The sequence below is a fragment of the Hibiscus syriacus genome, unplaced genomic scaffold, assembly GCF_006381635.1.
Source record: "Hibiscus syriacus cultivar Baekdansim isolate YM2019G1 unplaced genomic scaffold, ASM638163v2 tig00110548_pilon, whole genome shotgun sequence".
Classification (NCBI taxonomy): Eukaryota; Viridiplantae; Streptophyta; class Magnoliopsida; order Malvales; family Malvaceae; genus Hibiscus; species Hibiscus syriacus.
The window spans coordinates 4,317,155-4,335,151 of record NW_024062775.1 but is presented as its reverse complement, the minus strand read 5'-3'; the positions used below and the strand labels follow the sequence as shown (position 1 = coordinate 4,335,151).

The 17,997-nt window shown below is 33.3% G+C and overlaps 1 long non-coding RNA gene and 1 pseudogene across 1 annotated transcript; one reads left to right on the top strand and one right to left on the bottom strand.

Moving 5' to 3' along the window:
- Nucleotides 1-204: 204 nt before the first annotated feature.
- Nucleotides 205-3,260, top strand: LOC120130621 (annotated as a pseudogene).
- An 8,026-nt stretch (nt 3,261-11,286) lies between these two features.
- LOC120130515 lies at nt 11,287-12,108 on the bottom strand. Its single transcript, XR_005516845.1, has 2 exons — nt 11,911-12,108; nt 11,287-11,828 (listed from the first exon to the last, which is right to left on the bottom strand). It is a non-coding gene; the product is annotated as an uncharacterized LOC120130515 (long non-coding RNA).
- Nucleotides 12,109-17,997: the final 5,889 nt, after the last annotated feature.

Here is a 17,997-nt window from a genome sequence, read left to right as displayed (position 1 = left end):
CATTTATCATGATAATTTTTGTTTGTCTGTCGTTGGATACTTGATGTGTTTTTTTAAGAGAAACTTGATTATATTACACAAGCGAGAATTGAAGATCTTGAATTTGCAGTAAGTTGATGCATGCATTAGATGGCTAGCTAAATTAGTAATTGTCTAATGTTAGATTTTCAAGGCTAATTAAGTTGATATTTTCATCATATTTAAATGGTTGTGACTGTTATTCCCACTTTTATTGCATCTATTGGAGAATATGCTATGGAAACTCAATTCTCTGATGCTGATGGAGAAACAAAAAAATTCTTTTATCGTACTCCAAAGACAAGAGAACTAGATAATCTTCTTGGAGACATTTATCATAAAGTTCTAGGTATGCTTTTTAATTCATTTCTAAGTTGTTAAGTCCAGCTGTGTTATATATTTACAAGTTTCATTTATCAAAAAAAAATATTTACAAGTTTCATTTATCAAAAAAAAATATTTACAAGTTTCATCGAGTAGCCCATCTCAACAAGCTGTATACCAGCCCATACTCCTCCTAGCAAGTGAAAGGGCATGTTAGTTAACAGGGTAACATGATTTTAGTTTGTAACATTAATTCTTAAATTCATTAACGAAGATATGGAGAGGGCAATTATCAGAGACTTGGTCTCACACGTATTAACGTTCTCAACACATTTACACGAGGCTGTGAACTTTGTGTCTGAACTTGATTGGTAAGAATCATAAAAGGTTCTCTTTATCTATATTTTTCTCTCTTCTCTAAACATAAACGTGTCCGAGGTAGTTGTGTTACTAACAATAATATCTTCATATTGATGTTAGCATGTTGTCATTGGCAATGGTGGCTCGCCAGAACAATTATGTGAGGCCTACTTTAACCATGGAGACCATTCTTGATATACAAAATGGAAGGAACCATCTACTTACAATTTTACAATTCTTTCTTAAAAAACTATCAAGAGAATTATTATTAAAAGTGACATCATTTTTTCTCTAATAAGAAATAACAACTCCATACTGGTCTACAGTCATGTTTTGCAGGAAATGATAGTAGATACATTTATCCCTACTGACACTAAGATTCTTGATGAAGGTAAGTTGAGTTAAAAGTTCAATGGTAGCATGTAAAAATCTCAGGAAAATGCGTCTCATCTAGAAAAGCTTGTTCTGAATATTTCACTGTGAAGTTCTTCCCGCCCTCCAAATTATAAGGTTCTGTTATTTTCAGGAAGGATTCATATCATCACTGGTCCTAATTATTCAAGGAAAAGCATCTATATAAAACAGGCGAGTCTGGTGTACTTTTCTAGTGGAAGCATATTTGTAAAAGGCGTGTGATTCTGTAAGTGCATTTGCCAAGTTTTGATGGATTTATGTAACTGTAACTATTTGAAATACTAAATTCATGATACTTTGGAGATAAATACTTTAGTAGCCTACATAATCATCCATTTATTGTACTTACAAATTTATGGTTTTCCTATGTGGCTTTAATTGTTTTCCTTTCTCATATTGGAAGTTTTGTACCTGGTGATGTTGCAACAGTTGGATTAACTGATAGGTAACTTCTGCTTGTTACTAAATTCATTCTTAAAATTATGTATCTCTATTAGTATTTTATCTGGTATGTTAGTCAACCGTGTTTCCCATTTTCACAGGATATTCTATGCGATGGGAGGCAAGCTTATGACTGCAGAACAGTCCACTTTTATGATAGATCTACATCAAGTGGGAATGAGCTAAGGTACACTGATTGATAGTGCAATTTTGGATATTTGTGTATATCTGATTTTTTTTATTGGATATTTGAGGATTTGGATAGTGCAATTTTAATTGAATGGATTCGGAGTGGATGCAGATATTAACATATGATATCCACTATCCGAATCTGCTTTACTTTTGTAACTGGTTCTGAATCAAATATCTGAATTAGTAATTGCTTTACTTTTTACGTTTGTCATACTAAATTTAGAGATTTGAGGGACTCATATATTTGGTCTGATTTAGATAATAATATTCAAATATAATACAAATAATAAATAGATTTGGATTTTAAAGTAGCTTTGTAAATTTGAATTAGAGTGCTACAAAATTTTAGCTTTTGTCATCTTTTATTTTGAAAAGAGTTTTGGGTCGTTTAAGAAATTTCCACTTTTTAATGTTGATGGTGATAATTTCACAGGCAGGCAACTTCACGGTCTTTATGTTTTGGTGGATGAATTTGGTAAAGGAACCCTGACAGACAGTTGGTGTCTACTCTTTAACCTCATAGCACATATATATAATTTCTGGTTATGCAGTACCACAAATATGTTCATCGAGTTATTGTATCCTTTTGAATTTGGATGGCATTGGTCTTCTTGGTGGGACCATAACGCACTTTGTCAACTTAGATGTTCCACCGAAGGTTTGCTGATATGTTCTTCCTCCCACAAAAATATCAGCTATTGTTATAATCTGATGAGTAGATCGAATCTACTATGTCAACAAGTAAAAAACGTTTTGCTATGATGTTGTTTACCCCCACTTATTCCATCTCAGACACATGTTTTGATATTCTGATTTGAGGTTTGATATTGAAAATATGGAAAAACTTGGAAAAGTAATATGTTCATAGCGAAATCCATATCGAAATTCACCATTGGTAACATATGTGTACTCTCATCTGGAGCGAAGTACTAAAACTCCACAGTTTTTTACTCGGCTTGTTTAATTACTTGGCTTTAGCATTCACCACTATTCATTTCCAAGCTCAGGAAGACATATTTGTTGTTTGGCTACTGATTTAATTGAAACATAATATTTATGGTGGTTATATGAAGTTATGAAAGAATTTAAGCGAAATTAACTTATTGAATGATTGGCTATGTGTTTACTATAATAGTTATCAATAAACTATTGGGGGTATGCGGTATTTGTATTTTGCAGGTTCTGGTGTGCACTCACTTGACCGAGTTACTTAATGAAAGTTGCTTACCAAAGGTACACATTACTATATTCTCACAATTAATGGCATGTTCATCTAGAGAGGAATAAGGGAAAACACATGCACACGCATACACTCATTGACCTTTTAACTTATTGAGCTTACACTCTTCCCCTTCTACAACCATTTTCAATCTGAGAAAATAAACTTTTACACCATGAGCGTGCTACGACCATAGGAGAACTCTACAAATGTTGAAGACATTATCTTTCTATACAGGTACAGTTCTGTTGCATTTACATCAAAAGTTATTGGCATCACAGTAACGTGTTGAAATCTTCCAATGATGACTATAACTTCATAGCATTCATCTTGGATACATGGACAAAGATACACAATATGGGGTACATCAAGGACACAATCATACTAGGATTTTCAAAAAATTAGGAGTATGGCAGGACACAACTTTAAAAAAAATTATTTATATAACAATATACACTAAAAATGTAAAATTGATACTTATTAGTTTTAATTGATTTTTAATAATGTAAAATTGATACTTTTATTTTATTCTTTTGATATGCCCCTGTGTGTTCGATACATATTTTGCAATATCAGAGCTATATTTGTGTCCAACATTTGGATACTCCATGTCAAAGAGCGTCAATGCATCATAGCTCTGTTATGCCCTAAAAGGTGATGGCAGCCTAAGACCCTTATAAATTTCTTGCTAGTGTTTGTTTGATCTTAATTATTTCCAAAGACCGGCATAGCTTGTGTTAATATGCATCTTATACTGAGCCACCAGGATGCATCATAATAACTTAAGATTTGCAATTCCTGGGCCAAAACTATTGGTTTCAATGTACTTGTATATAGTTTAATTCAAAAATCAAGATAATAATGATATATGCATTCTTGCATGTTAGTTCCCGGAATGCAGCTCTCAGCTATGGTGATTTTCCTTCCTCTATTTTTTTATTCTCTGCAACTTGGGGATTCATTTAGGAAATCTTTACTAAAAATCATATCAATTACTTCTTATATCCTGCAGGACTACATTGTGCACTACTAGCATGTATGTTCAGAGTTTATAAGACTGAATTTATTGCCATTTCATCACTATTTGCATAAAAATGATTAAAGCATTTAGGTAGTACAAGCCTGACCGGATCAGCCAATTCAATCAAGACCTAGTTGGTCTAACGATTCAACCATATAAGTTGAATAAAAAATTAAGAGCCAATAAAAACTGTAAACCAAGAGCTTGAAAAACTAGTTAAAATTGGCAAAACCAAACTTTATTTTTATTAAGTTTGGACTTTTAACGAAATGCTTTTGTTCATTTTAACGAAATGCTTTCTATGTCAAACTAGTCAATTTGTGAACCCATCTACCAAATTTTCGTCTTCACCACCTGACCACATACGAACTGACTCCAACTAACCACTACCAGTGAAGATGAAAGTATGAAATTTAGGATCTTTCTAAATTTCGATGATCATCTATCCACACTTTTATTCTTCGTTATTCTAAAGTCATTATAAGCAATTACCGTAACAATACGTGGAAAAAAAATACGATTATCAGGGCTTTTGTTTTATATTATTTTGATTGTCCTGTAATTGTCTTTATAAGACCTACAAGTTATTTATATTACAACGCGTTTTTTTTAGACTTAATATTCTTTGCTTGATGTAGGCCTTTCACAATATTGGCTAAAGGTTTTTTGGTACTGCAAGATCAAGCTTGTTTCTCTCCACATACTGTACTTCTTCCTGGTGAGCTTCAGTGAACACATACACTTCATTTCTCTAGCTTAAAGAAATTTCCGGTTTTGATATGTAAGAGATGTTCATTTGGTACTTTGGCATCTATACAAATGCTTCTTAATTGCAATTGAAATAGGATTCAAGTGCATAGCGTCTTGGGCCTAAAAATCTTGGCCAAACCACTAACCTTGGTTTGACATTTCTCCAAATATAACCAGCCAAATAGTGTCCCAGTGCGATATGATTAACCCAATTCAGTTGTTCATGTCATATTTTTTTTATTGAAAGCATAGACATCATTGATTTTTGGATCATATAGTGCATAATGTTATTATTCGTGTTGATATTGTTGTGAACAAAGTTGGTACTTTTTATAATGCTATTGATTTGATGACTTTGCATAATGTTATTATGCTTCAAAGAATGCATATGTAAAATTGGCCATTTTAGTACTCTTTAATAGTTAATTATATACTTCACTTTAAATAAGTATAAATTATATACTTATTTCATATTTTTTACTTAGGTTGGCAATGGGAAGGAAGAATACACGGATGATGACATTGATGATATTCATAAAAAATGGGTATCTTATGTGGCAAACTTTATTATGCTGTGATATTTTGTATCGACATATGATTAATACAATATTTTTGATAACTTAATGTGAATATATTGTATGCAAATGGATTGCTTATATATAATATGATACATAGATTTTACTTTATGAGGTATTAAATGTGATTTAGTTTGATTATTTGTCAATCTACAATATATATATATATATATATATATATATATATATATATATATATATATATATATATATATATATATAATTTACGAAATACAATCACGACACACGAACGTGTAATTTTTTTAATGACGTGTGCTTCAATGACACGCAATGTAAGTCATACATGCGTGTCATAAATTTATGACACACAATTGTGAGTCAAGCAGATTTATGACGGGGGCTTCAATGACGCTCAATGTAAGGCATACATGCATGTCATAAATTTATGACACACAAATGTGTGTCATCTTAATTTATGACGGTGGCTTCAATGGCGTGCAATGAGCGTCATAAATGTGCGTCATAAATACGTGTCATAAATGCGCGTCATAGATTCATGACACAGTTGCGCATCATCTGAAATTCATGTCGGTGGCTTCAACGACAGGCAAATGTGTGTCATCCGCACCCATAGATGACGCGCAATACGCGTCATTAAAGGGGTTTTTTCTACTAGTGTTACCTGATCAACCGAGGACCCTCAGTTCCCTTGGATGGTGGAATACCAGATGAAATTTGGAGCAAGAAAGAAATAAATATTTCACACTTAAGAGTGTTTGGTTGTATTTCTTATGTACACATAAATTCTGCTGAAAGAAGTAAACTTGATGCCAGTCCAACAAATATGTCTTTGTTGGTTATGGTGGTGATGAGCTCGATTACCAGTTTTTGGACTATGAAAATCGAAATATCATCAGAAGCAAAGATGTCATTTTCAATGAGAATGTGATGTACAAAGACAGGTCAACCGTAGAATCAAGTAGCTTCAATACCAAAGCTGAAACAAAGAAATTTGCTGAGTTTGAGGAGATTTCTGAAAATGATGTTCAGATCAATCCTGAAGCAGTTTAAGAAGAACCAGACACACCAGAACTGAGACGCTCCTCTAGAATTCCTAAACCAACCCAGCGTTATTGCCTTTTTTGCACTACTTGTTGATGACTAACAATGGTGAACCAGAGTGTTATGATGAAACAATGCATGTGGAGGATTCAGTCAAGTGGGAGTCTTTTATGAAAGATGAGATGGACTCGCTTATGTCAAATCAGACGTGGGAATTAGCTGAATTACCACCAGGCAATAAAGCGCTCCATAACAAGTGGGATTACAGGATCAAAAAAGAGCACGATGAGAGCAAACGCTACAAAGTAAGATTAGTTGTAAAAGATTTTCAGTAAAAAGAAGGTATTGACTATAATGAAATTTTATCTCCAGTCGTGAAGTTGTCTACAATCAGACTGGTGTTAAAAATTGTAACTACAGAGAATCTACATCTTGAGTAATTAGATGTTAAGACTGCTTTCCTTCATGGTGATTTAAAGGAAGAAATCTATATGAGGCAGCCATAATACTTCATAAAGGCAAACAATAAAAACCTAGTATGCAGGTTGAAAAAGAACTTGTATGGTTTAAAACAAGCTCCTAGATAGTGATACAAGAAGTTCGATAGTTTCATGAGTAGCAGTGATTTTACCAGAAGTCAAGCAGATTATTGTTGCTACATCAAGAAATTCGACAATAACTTCATTATTTTATTGTTGTACTTTGATGACATGCTCGTTGTAGGCTCATACATACAAGAGATTATAAACTTAAAGCAAAAATTGTCGAAGCAGTTTGAAATGAAAGATTTGGGCGATGCAAAGTAGATTCTTCGGATGAGGATTAAGAGAGACACAAAGTCGGGAACTTTGATGTTATTGCAGGCTGAGTACATCAACAAAGTACTCTTTAGGTTCAACTTGCAAGATGTTAAACCAATAAGTACACCTTTAGGTGTTCATTTTAGACTCTCCAAAGAACAGTCAACAAAGACGGATGAAGAACATGCACACATGGTGAAGGTGTCGTATGCCTTAGCAATTGAAAGTCTGATGTATGTCATAGTTTGTACTAGACCAGATATTTCTCATACAGTGGGAGTTGTTAGCAGGTACATGAATAATCCGGACAAGGTACACTGGGAAGTAGTCAAATGGATCCTCAGATATCTGCGGGGTACCACAAACAAAACACTTTGTTTCAAATATGTAGATACGGTATTGACAGGTTATGTAGATGCTGACTTAGCCGAAAATGTTGACATCAGAATGAGCACTACAGGGTATGTCTATACTCTAAGAGGTACTGCAGTGAGTCAGGTTTCTCAACTACAGAAGATAGTTGCTCTCTCTACAACTGAAGCAGAATATGTTGTTGTTACTGAAGCCAGTAAGGAGATGGTTTGGCTCCAAAGTTTCTTGAAAGAGTTAGGCAATAAACAAGAAAACAATGTCTTGTATTGCGACAGTAAAAGTGCTATCCATCTAACGAAGAATCCGTCTTTTCATTCCAGGACGAAACACATACAATTGCGATATCATTTTATTCGGTCTCTTCTGGAAGATGGAATTTTGAAAAGATTAGTGGAGCTCAAAATTCGATAGACATGTTAACAAAGACGGTAACTACGAACATTTTGAAGTTGTGTTCAACTTCAGTTGACATGCTAGAGTAACAATACCAGAAATGTTGCATTGATCGAGGTGTGAAAACATATTAAAATTAGTCAAGATGAAGATTGTTGGAAAAGTCAAAATTAGGTGCTAAGAAAAATCAACTAACGAAGCACCGCCTAAATGAAATTCAACAAATGGGGCACCGAATTCGGTGCCCAATTTTGTTGAAAATGATAATAGGGATAATTACATTTTAGTCACTGCACACTTTAGAGTATTTACAAGATTAGTCTTCAAGCTTCAACTATAAATACCTTAACACATTTAGCTTCAAAATCACCCCTAAAATCATTATAGCTCTCTAGTTGTGAGTTGTAAATGATTTTTGTAAACACCTGTAAATTTTCTCTCTTTATTAAAAGATCTGCAGCAGTCCGGAGATGTAAGGAAAATTGGCTTAACTATGTTATCAATTTCGGGTATTATTTTTCTGCTTTTATTTTACATTCTCACTAATCTGGTTATAGGGAAACAAAAGCGAAAAAATAATACCCGAAATTGATAACAGAGTTTAGCCAATTTTGCCTACGTATTCGGACTGCTGCAGATCTTTTATCAAAGAGAGAAAAATTACAAGTGTTTAAAAAACACTTATAACTCACAACTAGAGAGCTAGAATGATTTTGATGTGATTTTGAAATTAAATGGGTTAGGGTATTTATAGTTGAGACTTGAAGACTAATCTTGTAAATACCCTAAAGTGTGCAATGACTAAAATACAATTATCCCTATTATCATTTTCAACAAAATTAGACACCGAATTCGGTTCCCCTTTGTTAAATTCCATTTAGACAGTGCTCCCTTAATTGATTTTCCTTAACCCCCAATTTTGACTTTTCCAACAATCTTCCACTTAAAGACTGATTTTAATCTTGATTAATAAGATCGTCATCTTTATCTTTATCAACAATCACTGCTCTGAACAAGCTATACAGACGAACCCTTTATTTCACGTACCTTGACTTCCAATTTCTACCAAAAAGAAAGGGTGATACAATATAACAGAAAATAGTAAATCCAAAAATACCTCCAAATATGTTAACACTAGCTACCTTAAACAAGTTATACAGACAAACTATTCATCCCACATACCTCGACTTCAAGTTTATATCAAAAAACAAGGGTGATGCAATATAACAAAAGATAGTAAATCCAGAAATACCTCCAAATAAGTTAACACTTGTTGAAAGTCGAAATAATGGGCCGACTGATTTGAAAATGGAAAATGAGACGACTGTCAAAATTAAACACAATTTTGTTGAAAATTGGTAATTGGATTTTTTTTGTAAATACCCTAAAGTACAGGGATTAAATTTACAATTTTTCCATTACCAGTTTTCAATAAAATTGTGCTGCCTAATTTTGACAGACGTCCCATTTGTCATTTTCAAATCAACCGCCCCATTATTTTGACTTTCAACAACACTCACTACCCTGAACAAGCTATACAGACGAACCCTTCATCCCACGTACCTTGGCTTCCAGTTTCTATAAAAAAAAGAAGGGTGATACAATATAACAGAAGATAGTAAATCTAGAAATACCTCCAAATATGTTAACACTCACTACCCTGAACAAGCTATGCAGACGAACCCTTCATCCCATGTACCTTGACTTCCCGATTCTATCAAAAAGGAAGGGTGATACAATATAACAGAAGAGAGTAGAACCAGAAATACCTCCAAGCATTGTTACGCTCACTGGTGTGGACTATTAAATGAACACTTCATCCAACATACCTTGAATTCCAGTTTCTATCAAAAAGAAAACGTGCCAAACGTGATAGGATAGTATAAATCCAGAAATACCTCCACCATGGCAAAACTTATTACTGTGACAAAGCTATACAAACACTTGATACCAGATACCTTAATAACCAGTTACCATCAAAAAGAAGAAATAGGCAACATGATGAATAGTTTAAACAGAAACATACTTCCCAGTACCCTTAGCTCCATGCCGTGACCAAGCTATACAGATTAGCCGCTCACATTCCACAATCCTTTACTTCCGGTTTCTATCAAAATGATGAGACATGTAACATGATGTAATAGGGTTAATCCAGATATACCTCCCGACGCCAAATGCTCACTACTATGACATCTTTCATCGATATCTTCTAAAGACTAGATTTATTTGCAACCTTGAATCCAATGTAAACAGAAGCCTGTGCAAGGGCTTAAACAACTACCAAGAGCTATATACAAGCAAAATACATATGCTGCATCAGCCTATATATGACATTCTCCAGATAGTACAGTTCCATGATGCACTACCTACATAAAAACTCGGGAATGCATTCAACTACTTAAATAATAGAAAAAACAAACGAAAATAAAGCAAGGGAATCCAAGAGCATTCAGACGGGGAAAAGAAACGAAACCAAATAAACTGCACGGTTGGGATTGGCATTTTAAATTTAGTTCGAGCGTTAAATGATTCAGTTAGGTTGTGAGAAAATTATCTGCGAAGAGTTAGGGAGCATAAAACCAATATATACTTGAACTTAAATAACCATTAAAATTTTTATAAAGTAGAAAAACGGTTTTAACCTTTAGTGTATACCTACTATTAAAAAACCAATTTTCAAAATATATTAATTATATCAATTCAATCCAATGAAATATTTCAACGAAAGTACTGAAATTCAAATCAAACTTATAATAAAATGTATATCACAAAATCTTTTTAAAAATAGATCATAGTACTAAACAAAACTTTTAATGGTCAATAGATTAAATGGTTAGTATATATAGAAATTAAAGGAAATATGATCATATAAACAAGTGTATCAGTGCTAAGAACACTTAACTGAAATGGTGATTTCTCAATTGATCTTGTGAGACATGAAATGAAGATAGATGGTTCAACTTCTTTAGAGAGTTGTCCAACTTTTTTAATTCATTATTACGAGAACCACTTCAATTAAAAGAAGGTGCAAATAAAAATCAATGCAGCCTATAATATTTAAATTATCCCCAGTGAAATTAAAAATTGTACAGCCTTAAGTTGGACTTCTAGGTTAAACATGTTTATTAAAAATAATGTTAAATTTATTTCATGATCATTATCGAAATCAAGTTTTAATTTAAATTATTCATTATCAAAATTAAATAATTTAAGATTAGACAGCTGGTTTTAAAACTAAGCCTCTCAGAATAAAATCAATAACTTAAGAAAAAAATATATGTTCTTCAATATTACTTACCATGTATCCTTTTCCCATTCAATCTACTTCATCGGTTTAATAAGTTTATGGTCTATTTATTATCGTTTCATGTTTATATATGCATAAATGAAATAATATTTTAAAGTAAAATTAGATAAGTCGAAGTTGGGTTAAAATGTGTAAGATAATACCTTGGCCTTGAGATACGCTAGTAGTATGGCTTGGAGTTCATGAGCATATTCCGAAGTTGGTGATGATGTTGAGTCAAGCATCCATCCCGTATGATGCAAAAAGATAGAAAGGAGCAAGGGAAAGAGAAAAAGAGAATAAAAGGAGCAGGAGACACGATACGACACCGCAGCAGAGGGGAGAACCCGGGCAACCCCGTGCGAACTCCCCTCTAAAAACACCGAAAAAGATAAATTTTTATTATGTTGGGTGACCTGCCATGCAAGCGCACCTGTCATGGCAAAGGTCTTGGACGACAAAGATAGATCAGGACTCAGCCCCCTAACAAATAAATATTATCAGTAGGACCTTTTGACCTGACATCTTACACATCCTTTCAAGAACAAACCAATCAATCCCACATGGACCAGATGCCTCGTCTATTAACACCGTACATCTGAAATCAATACGATCGTCCAAATCTCAGCCGTTGATGATCCTGTGAAATTACAAGAGTAAAACATAAACGCCAATTAAGAAAGCCTGCGACCAGAAGCGAGCAAAGGCCTTCAAAAACAAACTTCGAAAGCCAGACGGGCTGGGGATCTTCAAGTTAATAATTGCTTCCATGCCAGTAAAGGCCTTTAAAGCATAGATCAATCTGGCCCGATCCGCGAGCCGATCTGAAGACAGATCCCTTGGAAAGAAAGGCATCGAAGAGAAGTTCAATCTGCAAAAAGCATACGGCGCGGAGAAAAAGACGAGAAGAATTAGTTGGAATGAGGGGAACTTCCACCACAAAGCCTTTATTATATAGGTCTTTTCAGAAGAGTGGACGGTCGAGATATAATATATTTTGGGACGTTGAATGGGTTAGATGCGTTCACCTGTGATTACGTCGGCATTTGTTTTTATATTTGGAAAATTATATTGCGGGAGGAATGGGGCAAAGGAATTATAAAAAAGCGACGAAAACTAGGGCATCACAGCCACGTGAAAATTATGAGTTGGATACAGGTCAAATGTCAATGTTGCGAAATTGCGTTGTAAGTACGCAAGTTGGATTGGATCTGGATTTTTCTTTCTTAATATTATAGTTAATATTATCAAGAGTAAAAAATAATAATAATAAAATACATAAAATCGTCCCAGATATTATTTTATTAAATTTCATAATTATTTAAATTTACCATCACCAATTTTCAACAATAAAGTTAAAATGAGTCTATCCACCGATTTCTCCGCTATCACCGCTTCATCTACAAGCCAACAAAAGCACCCAATAATTTCGAACATATTAAAAAAAAAGCTAGAAAAAATGTATAATTTAGGTTATATAAATCCGAACAAAAATGTAAAAAGGAGGAGTTGGATTCATCAATAAAAAACAGAGAAAAATTTTTAAAGTTATTTTTGGTATTTTTTTTATTTTTTTATTAGTTTTCAAATAAAAAATAATAACAAAAAAGGGAAAAAAAGGCGTTTTACCGTTCTACCGGAGTCTCATCGGTGTTCAGAGGGTCGATTTGATGATTCGAACGGTGAAAAGGAGCGTCTCGAGGAGGGGAACAACATACTGAAATTTGAGCTCGATCCAACGGCAGACGGCGCAGATCAAAGCCCGAGAAAGTCGAGCGATTTTTTATCATTTCACGACGATCGGAGCGTCCCCTGACACAAAGGAGCACAAATCTGTGCCCACCACAATGAGACGAACAAACCTCGAAAATTTGGTGGCCAACGGCCACCGACGATCGATCGAAATTTTAAAAAGAAATGAGACCCTCTCTCTCTAAAAAATAAAAATAAAATGTTTTGAAAATCTCAGGTAAAAACGAAAAAATGGGAGAGTATTAAATTTTAAAGCCTTTTGAACTAATTAAGCATTAAGTCCCCAGATTCTAAGGAGTTTTTGCTTGGTTCACATATATTAATGGGTAAATCATGCATAAATCCTAAGCTTCAACGTGTTTATACTATGGCTATCCTTTTTTATTTTATTTCGATTATGCATGTTGATGTTGTTTTATTTTAATTTAGTCATTGTTAATTTCTGATTTAACTAATATTATTTTCATTTTTGTATTTTAGTCGCTAATTTATATTTTTATTCGAATTTGACCTAGGAATTTATGCATGTTTTCTTTTGGTCACTAATGTAAATTATGTTCTTTTATTTTGGTCTTTTTATTTTATAGTAATTTTATTTTAATCATTAATTTTGCGTGTTTGGTATTTTGTCTAATTACTAGGTGATCATTTAACATTTTCTTCATTTTTAGAATAAAAATTATTATTATTATTTCCTAATTTTTCATATATATTTTATTTTATTTTTATTTCTTTTAGAAATTAACATTTTCTTATTTTTTTTATTTTTAACATTTTCTTCATTTTTATTTATTTATCTTGTGATATTATTTCACTTTATTATTATATTTTTATCTTAAATTTTTTTTAATCTTCTAAAATTTTTCTTTTTGTTTAGCATTCAATATTTTATTTTACCATCTAATATTTTGTTTGATTTTTCAGTAGTAACTTCAATCGATAAAAGGTAAATAATTTGAATTGAATTTTTAAATTTAAATTTAAATTTTATTTTTCGCAATTAAGACAATCGACAAATTAAATGGTACCGAAAGGACAGTTCAAGGGTGTTAATCCTTCCTTGACTGTAACCGACTCCCGAACCCGTTTTAATCGAATCTTTGTAAACGCAGACCAGTTTTTCGTCTTAAAAATAATTTTTCTTAAAATTGTTTTTAAAAGACTTTATTAGGTATTTGATCTACCTAACCCAAAGATCGATGACATCTCTTTTTCAATTCTATCAAACTTAATTTCAAAATCTCTAATTTTTCAAAATTAAAGTCGTAACCGTTTTTTAAAATAACATTTAATTGTTCCACCCGAAAAATGGTTATGACAGCTTGGCGATTCTGCTGGGGATAAGTAAATAAGTTAGGCCGAAATTAATTTCTAGTTGTCTTTTTGAGCGAAATTAATTTCTAGTTGTCTTTTTGAGCGAAATTATAAGTTTAAGTTTTAATTTATTTATTCAATTCTAATTATTTATCTTTGATTATTTTTCAAATAAATAGTTGTACTGACATTTTTTTCAATGATTTCAGATTTTTTAAAGTTTTCATCTCTGTCTCTATATTCGAGCTCCGAACCCTTTTAAGTGGGGGTGAAAGCTACACCTTCGTGAGAATTTATTCTCCGCATAGGCCTAGCAAGTAACCTTCGGGATTCATATACTTTATGTCTTCGTGTGAATTTATTCACCGCACAGACATAAGAGAATGTATCCTCTCGAGTTTAACTTAGCCCACACAAGCTTGTAATGGGCTTAGGACTAAGGGTCTGGCAAGCCCAAGGGGGCACTAGCAAGGAGAACTCGAGTACTGTTTTTAGAACCTAAATCGATAGACTACAAGGAATTAGAGCCCACCCCGAAACTCCATTTTAAAACCTAGGATGCTCGAATTATCTCCTATTTTATTTTCTGTTCGAAGCATATGAACTAGAAATGTATGCGGTTAGGACTTGTTCAAAATCAACATGTGGGATAGAGATCATGTCCGGGTAGGAATAATAAGCATATGGGGTAGGATTTTTATTTTTCATTATTGTTTTGATTATTATCCTTACCTCACTAACTCTTTTCATTTTTGTTTTCTTTCATTTTATTTTTATCATTTGCATCATTCAAAAGAGGTGTTGATCCACCAAAAATGTGTTCGTTAAACCTAAATAATTTGCATTAATGGACAAATGGGTTGTAATACAAGAGGTGAAAAACGCAGAGGTTCGGCTATGGTCAAGGAGACAATATGCAAGACAGTTCAACCAAGAAGACGTAGTACCCGTAATTGAAGAATATAACACACTGTTGCATTATAAAGGATTCAGAACGGACCAGGATTTACATCGAGCGCATCAAAAGTCGACCTTATGAGTTGGCAAAATTTACAGGGGCAAGACGAGAAAAATACTACTGACTTGGAGAGTCCCTTCAAAGACAACAAGAGCAGGATGGCAAAAAGATAGCTGAAATTGGAGGCCATTGTTGATGAATTCAAGAAGCAAGCAAGTAAGGTTCAGATACGTCCTTTCTATGGAGGGCTCCAATGACGTATTTGTCGGGAACATGTTCAACAAAAGATGAAAGCCAGAGATGCAGTCATTTGAGACTTCTTGGAACAAGTATAAAAAACAGCTCAACACTTGCACAGTTCAGCCAGAGAAGCCGGAGAGGTTCGACAGGGTATTCAACTGGCGACAGACAAAGGCAGAGGAATAGTCAGCCTGTTATAAGTTGTTTGATGTCTAGAGGATTTAGTCAGAATATACCTTTGATATTTTTTTCTCTTAAAAGATAAAACACTTTTGTCTCAATAAAGATTTTTTATAATAACATACATGTTTTTGGATCAATGCCTCGAACATTTCATGCATTTTTGCATTCTGCATTTCATTTTTAAGCATTTTCATGAACATGAAATTTCTTCATGAAGGATTCAATGAAGTGGTCTTAACCATATAACACCACATGGAAGCAAGATTTGAATAATTAAAGAGAAAATGAAATCAATACGATAGAAGTTTATTCAACAAGATTGAGTCTTCTAAGATGATCTAAGAGAAATGTTCTCATTCCTTGAGATTTATGATGTTGAAGCTGTGTACAGTTACCACATAGGAAGCTCCGGACATTCATTTGAGAATTGTAAGGCACTGAAGCACAAAATCCAAAACTTGATGGATTCAGGGGCATGGACAATCGAAGAAAGGGGCATTGCATCTACCATTTGCACTGAGAGCATTGTTTTGTTTGAACACGTTTTTTTATCTTTCATGTTTGATTAATCTTTTAAATGATTGAATTTATGCTACCTTCTAAGGTGAAATAATTGAACGAGTTTTAATCTTTAGTTCTTCGAATATTAAATGAATTAAATATTCTTTTAATTCTTCAAGAATTATAGATTTTTGACATATGACAAGATCAGACCTTTCTTAACATGTCTAAAAAATTCTTCGATTTTTTACCCAGAATAATTCATGGAGTTACAAAGAGTCATGCCGATACCTTTGAGTTAATAAAGTCACGCCATCATCTTTTTAGACGCAACACTGACATCTTTATACCAATAAAACCTAAGGCATTGAGTTGTTCACTTGAGCATGAACCTTCCTACCAGAAGACACAACATGGGGCATCTGACATCAACTTCCTGAAGATGAACCTAAACAATTAAGACATGCTGGGAGCAAGAAGCAGAAAGGAGAATTACTTCAAAATAATTCTATCATGCATTAATTACATTATTTTCATGTGAATAAAACTTAATCCTGAAAATCTATCCCCCTGGAGATACCTCTTATGCGAAGACTTTTATGTATGAGATGATGACCGACTTTGTTTCATTTATCCATAAATGTATATATATATCCCTTGTTGACCCCTTTTGAGCCTATAATATTTTTCTTCTGATTCAACCCTAACCAAGGATCACCCTCCACAATGGGGGGCAAGATGGAAGAAATATGCTCACATGAGTGAAGACATCAAATCAGAGGGGATATCAAAAGGTGAGCTCAATGCCAAGTGCGAAGATCCAATCAAAACAAAAAGAAGAAAAAGAGAAAGCGAAGAAAAATGGACGAGAATCGACTCAAATGACACATCAAGATTCAAATTATGAGATTGATAAAGCACAATTATTCCAAAATCACTTCACTCGAAGATCATAGAGCATCAAGAGAGAGACACATACAAGCATATTCAAATTGAGCAAGACAAGATTGAAGGCATCAGAATGAATTGATCCTTGATTCAATATCTTAAAATACTTGTTTGGGCCTATTTATCCTTTTCTTTCATAACCATGAACCATGGCCTACATTACGTGCCTTAAAAAATCCTTTCTAATTATACTTGGATTTCTAAACAGAAGAGACTATCTTAAGATTTCATCCCTCCCATCAGGATTAATTTTTATTTGCAAAAAGTTTTCTAAAATCTTTAATGCATGATAGAGAAAATAACAAATTGGGGTTTAAGACGTAAATTCTAAATGACTTCTTGAAACCAAAGGAGAATTCGAGTTGAAAACCTAAAAAGGTGGCTCGAATATAAAAATGGTGCAGCTGAAGTGATCGCACAAATTCCTTGATAAGGCATTGCAATATCCGAGTGTGACCATGAGAGCTGGGAGTCAGAAAACACTTACAGTAGAGGAGCATACAAGCTACCCCATCAAATCAGTGAACATCAAAGAAATAAGAAGGTCAAACCATTGACCAAAAATAACAACCTAAGACATTTTACCATTTTCTCACCTAACCATTTCCCAAAGATAGCTTTGATCTTGACATTTGTCAAAAAACTATAATTTATTAAAGAGTTAACATTGTAATTAATTCTTTGATATCCAATGAACTCTAGTTTTATGATTTGTCTCAATTGTAAAACCTAGAAAGGGGTGATATTTTCAAAACTTTTTGATTAAACATTTTTCAAAACTCTTCTAATGGATATTTTTAAAACTTTTGAAAATAAAAGAAGAAGAAAAACACTTTTCAAACAAGACAATCTCTCTAGAGTCGATCTTGGTATTTGACATATGGTTCTCAAACACAAAGCTCATGCTTAGAAT